Here is a 7,251-nt window from a genome sequence, read left to right as displayed (position 1 = left end):
GACATTTGATGACCACAAAACAAAAACAAAAACAAAAACAAAAACAAAAAAAAAACAACATGCCAGTTGAGGCAAGAGAACATACTGGTACTGAATGAGTTTCATTCAGTCTTTTGGGAACTGTTGTCAGATTCTTTCTTGTATTGATGGAGAAGAAGGAGGAAGAAGGTGTGCCAGAAGAGGAGGAAAGGGAAAAGAAAATGCTAGGGGGAGGGACTGATGGGCTACAGATTTACAAGGCAGGGTTCACCGGTAAAATGGAGGACATCCAGTTAAATTAGAATGTCAGATTAAAAGAATGGAAAATAAAACTTTAAAGTATGAGGCTATCTCATGTAATATTTGGGATAGACTTACACTAAAAAATATTTCTTTTGTTTTTATCTGAAATTTAAATTTCACTGAGCATCCTCTAATTTTATTTGCTAAATCTGGCAACCCTACTACAAGATCAATCTCTCCCCGTTTGTCCCCGAACCTATCATCATTTCTCAGGGTCATGCTGCTGTGGGGCAAAAGGGACTTCCTTGCCCTTTCCAGTGGCCATGATCCTGGTGTTAATATTGCTGTCTCCTGTTGCTCTCGGCCCCCTGTCCCTAGTCCCCCAGGCAGCTGCAGGAACAGCATGTCGCAGGAGATGCCACAGACTCATTTGAGGTCCCTCAGCTCCTCTCTCGAAGGCTCCACAGCACTTGGCCCCCACCACTCCAAGTCTCCCAACATGAGTGCGTGTAAATCCAGCACGACAGGTTTTAAGAGAACAAGGGAACTCTGGGTATCGGTTTAAATGTGGGCAAAACATTTCTTGCTGAGCAGTTCATGTTAAAAGGGATTTAGTTTGCCCCTTGGTGAACAGCCCGGAGGGGAGCTGGAAATCTACTCCAGAAGGGCTTCTTCCAAATTTTCCCTTTCAGATTTCACAGCACAATGGCTCCTATTTTAGTGGCCAAGGTTCTTTTGTTGTTGTTGTTGTTTTTTAATTGTTTTAAATTTTTTATTAACAAAGCAGAAGGAACTACAAGAAATATTCACGTTTTCATTGTGGAAGAGGAAAACAAAATTCGGGTCTCCAAGGTTTCTAAGAAACCAGCAAAAATCAGGATCTGTTACATGCTAATCTGTCCCTCCAGTGTGCTGTTCATCCTTCTCTCCCACTGCAGAGTGGGGGAGACAGTGGCCTGATGCTGGGAGAAAGCTCCTCGCCAGTTGTCCAAACAATGGAAATTTCCTGGATTCTTTGCTGCAGTTTTTCAGTGTTAATGGACATATGCTGACTTTTTAAAAGCTAGCTGTTACTAGGGGCAAAAAGAAGGACAAGAGAAAAATGCTTACCTTCAGACTCTCTAATGTAGGCGAAAAAGTCTTCCTAAAGAAATGAACAACGATGACAAACATGCTCACGCTGCGCTTCATCAATCTGGATCCTGTTCTTGCACAGCAGGTTACTAGGTCCCACGTGGGAGACTAAGACAGGGAGGACAGAAGGAACAAGATAGCATCTCATCATCAGAACTGGGGTCCAGGGTGGTGCCAAATGGTTCCTGCTGCCTGGCTAAGCTTATCTCTCAACGCTTTCTTCTTCCCCTCCTCTGCTCCAGCACCCTTTGCTACTTGTTATTCTCTGACTTCTCAAGCTGTTTCTCCTCTCTGTCCCTTCTGTTCCACCATCCCCATTTCCCTGTTCATTGACATTCAACTTGGGAAATGCCTCCTCTGGGCAGCGCCTGACCCTGACCCTTGTGTTAGGTATCCTACCAGTGTGCTCCTCTGCCCAGCTCCATCACTGCATGAATCTCAAGGTAATACCTGTTGGTTTGGGTCTCAGCCTCCTTCGTGGTGTCTGAACACCTTGAGGTCAGACATTGTGCTTGTTCATCTTTGTAGACCCTTGACCAGCAAGGGATCCATTCCACACCAGGCAGGTAGGTGCTCAGTGGAGGGCTGGATGGACAATGATCTTGAAATACTTGATAATGAGTTCCAGGGTTGACTGGATTGTCACTTGATTGTGACAATCATAATGTGGGTGCGGGCACTATTCAAGATTGCTAAAGGCCTGTTGGATGTAACACATTTACACAGGTTAAGGATCCCCCTGACTAAAATGTCCCCTTGAATTGTTTCTGGCTGGAATACTGTCAATCTTCTCTGATGACCCCAGGCTTTTCATGAGAAGATAAAATTGGCCCTCAGTACATACTTGTTCTTTAAGAAAAATGTGCAGATAATCACAATCTTTCTTTTTTCTTTCATTTATGCCAAAAAGTAAGTAAAATCAGCAGCTAAGTTGCACATGATAAAAAAGAAAACTTTTTTGGTGGTATGAAGGTGAGGTGCCAACTATATGCCATGGTTTATTCATTGATTTATTCAAATTTACTGAGCACTTGCTATATGCTGGGCAATGTTTTAGGGGCTCCAGACATAGCAGTGAACAAGATAGATGAGATCCTTTCCTCTTGGAGTTCACCTTCTGTGGATGAGAAAGAGATAATAAACTAATAAACACATAAGAAAACATCTGATCATAGTAAGTGCTACTCAAAGAATGAAATCAGAGGGATGGACTAGACTGGGTGGCGGGGAAGGCCTTTTTCAGGAGGTTACATTGACGCTGACACCTGACAACAAAAGTATGAGAGTAAAGAGCAACTCCAGAAGACATCATGCAAAGGATCTCCAAGGTAGGAATGGATGCATTTGGATGGTATTTATGTGCTTACCTGTTGATCATCTGTCTCCCCCACTGGGCTGCAACCTCCATGACAGGAGGGACTGTATCTATTCTATCTACCAACATATGCCCAGCACAGTGCCTGCCTGGCATATAGGACATTCATAATATATATTATTGAATAATGAGTGAACCACAGCCCACCATTCTTTCTGCCTCAGGTCAGGGTGATTCCTGCAGGTATGGGCCATGAGGCCCCAGCTTGGGAGAGCAGAGCAAAGCAGAAGCCAGTTGCCTTGTCTGTCTTGCAGTGAGAGAGGGCTCAGGGACTCAGGCACAAGGTGAGTGGTTATTGTATCCCAGCCACTCTTTGGAGGCCTGTTCAGTCTGCTTATTTGCCATGCTTATGGGAATTTGAGACCAGACTTGGCTGATTTCATTCTTATCGCTCAGCTTCACAATAATTTCTGGGCAAAAGGAAGCTTCTAATTACGAGTTCAGATCCCCCGGAAGCCATATGCCAGGCCATATATGTGGGAAAATCCCCAGCTGCCTTCTTTGATGTAGGGATGATAATAGCTAACTGACAGGCTGATCTGGGCCTGCCAGGCCTTTAACTCAAACAAAACAACAGCCACAACAACTACAAAAGTCCTGCAGCAGCTGCTGGTTCCAGGGACTGGAGTTATTCAGGAGCCTGACTCCCACCAGCTACCTTGCATCTTTCTTGGGATAGTTAAGGTCTTTGAAGATTCTGGGCCAATTTCATTCTCTATCAAATATCTTACATTCTTCCCAAATTTCACATCAAATGCATATTGCTCTTGCTCTAAAACATTTGAAAGGGTTTTGTCTCAGTTAGCTAATGCTGCGTAACAAATCACCTAAAAATTTAGTGGCTTAAAACAACAATGTATCACCATTCAGGGATGGTTCTCCTCCAAGTAGGGTTAGCTAGAACAGCGAGTAACTGTAATTGTCCGAATGCTTGAGCAGTTGCTCAGCCGAGGATGAAATGTCTGGAATGCATTTGGAGTCAGGTGGAGCTTGACTGGGATTTCAGTTGGGGCTATCAGTTGGGGGCCTTGGTTCTTCCTGTGGGCCTCTCCGTGTGGCTGCTTGGACTGCCTCATAGCATGGTGGTTGAGTTCCAGGGAGGACTGTTCCAAGAGTAAGCTTTCCAGGAGGGAGGAAGCAGAAGCTGCCAGATCAATTAAAGTCTAGTCTTGGAATTGGCATAGCATTCCTTCTTCTACATTTTTTTTTTTTTTTTTTTTACTCAAAGCAGTGACAGGCCCAGCCCATAGTTAATGCAGGAGGGAATTACATCAGGCATAAATATGGGGAGATATGTTCGTCTGGGTCACCAAATGATAATTTACCATAAGTCTCAAAATACTTATTATTGTGGCTCTCAAAAACATTAAACAGAAATACCACATGATCCAGCAATTCCACTCCTGGGTATATACACCTAAAAGAATTGAAATCAGGGACATAAATATTTTCACAGTCAACTGCATAGCCAAATGGTGGAAACAACCCAGATGCCCATCAACGGATGAATATATAAACAAAAATATGGTATATACATACAGTGGAATATTATTTAGTCTAAAAGAAACGTGAAATTCTGATACATGCTATGACATGAACTTAGAGGACATCACGCTAAGTGAAATAAGACAAATATTGTATGATTCTACTTACATGCTATAACTGATAGTTAAATTCAAATTCAAATGTGTTAGCTAACAAATTCACAGAGACAGAATGTAGAATTGTGCTTACCATAGGCTAGGGAGAAGCAGGTACAAAGAATTATTGTTTAATGGGAATGGAGTTTTAGTTTGGGAAGATGAAAATGTTCTGGAGATGGGTAGTGATGATGGTTGCAAAATAGTATGAATGTTATTATTGTGCCTTCACCGTACATAAAAAAACGGTTAAAATGGTAAATTTTACATTCTGTATATTTTACCATAATAAAAATTATTATTTTGAGTTTTGTAGAAATGAAATATTCATTTTATATTTTTGGTATCTATCATATTTGCAACTGTGTAAGAGTTGGGTTGAGCTGCAGCTTTTTGCTATTCAGTGTGGTTCATGGACTGGAAGCTTTGGTATCACCTGTGAGCTTGTTAGAAATGCAGAGTCACAGGCCCCATCCCAGACCTACTGAATCCAAATGTGAGTTCAAACAAGATCCCCAGTGGTTTCATATGCTCATTAACGTTTGAGAAACACTGAATTACTTTACATAATGTTATGTTTTGTAGACATTTAATTATTTATTGGCTTCGATCATATAATTTTCTGCTTTGCTATTTGGAATCATTACACGTATTTTTAAGCCCTCAAAACTTTTCATAGGGTTTTAAAATGCTCCCAGGCCCTGGACACCATGCCTAGGGGGCCTAGGAGATGAACTTGGCTGACTTTGCATGCGGTCACATCCCTTTGTCTGCATCCCTGACTTTCCCCGCTGTATGTACTGTTCTTCAGGTCCTCTACATGGTTTTCTTTGAGCTGTGACTAGGATGACTTCCTAGGCTTTCAGAACCACAGTCTATGGCCAAGGGACCTGTCCTCAAAGCAGCCCAGCCCTCTAGAATAATACATTCCACACAGGGTTCACCTAGCCAGGGAGGAGAATCAACCTTGCCGACTCCAAATTACTAAATGAGCAGGTCAACCTTAAAACTTCCTACTGAGTAAGTAACCTCAGCCTAGCCCCATTCAAAAAAAAGAAAAAAAAAAGTATTAACTGAAATACAATATACAATATACCAAAAGTACACACACATATTTATAACTCAATACATTTTCATACACTGTCAGCTTTCTTATAACCAACCCACAGGTCGAGGAATAGAACATGACCGCATCCAGGAAACCCTTCTGGTCACTACTGCCCCTCTCACCCAAGTTCACAGCTCTTTGGACTAATAGCATAGATTACTTTCACCAATTTTTGTTCTTTCTATAAACAGAATGACACAGTACATTGTCTTTTGTGTCTAGCTCAACTTTACATTTCTGAGATTCATCCACATTGTTGCATGTGGCTGCAGTTTGTATTCTCATTGCTGTATCATGATCCATTGTGTGAATTCCCCCAATTTAAAAAAGTCATGATATTGTTGATGGGCCTGTGGGCAGTTTCCAGTAGGAGGCTACAATGATAGTACAATCCCGTATTTTTTGGGCGCAGTACTCAGTGCATTTCCGTGGGAACTACCCGGAGTGGAATTGCTGGGTCTGGGCGTGTGGCTCTGTTTAGATTCAGTGACACTGCCAAGCAGTTTTCTAAACTGTTAGCCCTATCCTTAATCTAAAAATGAATTTCCTGCCCCCATTCCATCCCTTCTAACCGTTGTGACAAATCTTGAACATGACGTTATTTCTCCAACACAAGATTTACCAATTCCTACCAAAACATTGGTGCTCACATTTCTAAATAAATAAATGCGCCCATGAAATCCTCAGCAGTGGCAAAACGAAAAAGCCAAGAATCGGATGACAGCTATAATGTCGAGATGCTAAGGCGTTTTCTCTTTGTTGCTGAGAGAGGGCCGGGAACCTTTGCAAAGCTGCTGCCAATCAGGCTTGCGGATCTTTGCAGGGCTAATTAACAGCACTTGGGCAAGCAGGGGGGGCGGGGCCGGCACAGCGAAGCGAATTGAGCCATCCCCGGGCTTACGACTAATTATAAGCACAAAGAGCGCTTAAAGACCATGATTTAAAGAAAAAAAAAAAAATCCCAAAACCAGACAAAAAAAAAAACCCTCTTCAAAATTCTAATACCAGCATGCTTGTGATTGCAGGGCTTGGGGGCAGGGGTGCCAGCAAAAATCTCCTACCGCGGACTAAATCACACAGCACAGCCCCAAAGTCGAGCAGCCGTGCTCCCAAGCGCCTCGTGGAAGGGCTTCCTTTGTGTCCTCCCTCACTTGGGAGAGGGTGTCCCGCATCTCCAGGGGAGCCCTGGCCCTGGCACGTTAAACCTGGTATTCCCGGTTGTCACTAGGCTCGAGAGAGCAGACTGGGGTAATCCAGGCCCCTGCGGGCGTGAGGGGGGTGGGGGCGTATGCGCAAGCTCTGATCCCCATTAGCTACAAGCAGCTAATAATCCATAAGATATGCAAATCAGGCCCCAATTAATAGCACTTATTAACATCTCCTGGAACCGTGCAAGAGGAAGCTGTGAATGTTGGCCAGGGAGGAAAGCAACCCTTATGCACCTCATTGCCAAAGCTTGTCTGTTCAGGCGAAAGCCCTGGGCTTGTTGGGAGGGAAGAAGAAAGCTGAAACAGGAAGGCTGCTTTGGTGCCCTCGGGTCTTCGGGGAGAGTGTCCACACAGTTCAGACATGTGCAGTGATTTGATGTGAGGCTGAGGAATCAGCCGTGACCACATCCCCCCACCCCCACCCCTGCTTCTCCTTCCCTTCAGGGCACCGCCAGGCCCACACTATCCAGTTCTGCAGGATACAGGCCTCCCACCAGCCTCTGAGAAGAGATCAGGACAATCAAAGATCCCCCAAAAAATGGAGGAGGGGGGCTAGGCTGGCAG

Source organism: Nyctereutes procyonoides, unplaced genomic scaffold (genome assembly GCF_905146905.1).
Source record: "Nyctereutes procyonoides isolate TBG_1078 unplaced genomic scaffold, NYPRO_anot_genome, whole genome shotgun sequence".
Classification (NCBI taxonomy): Eukaryota; Metazoa; Chordata; class Mammalia; order Carnivora; family Canidae; genus Nyctereutes; species Nyctereutes procyonoides.
Note: the sequence above shows the minus strand (reverse complement) of the source record.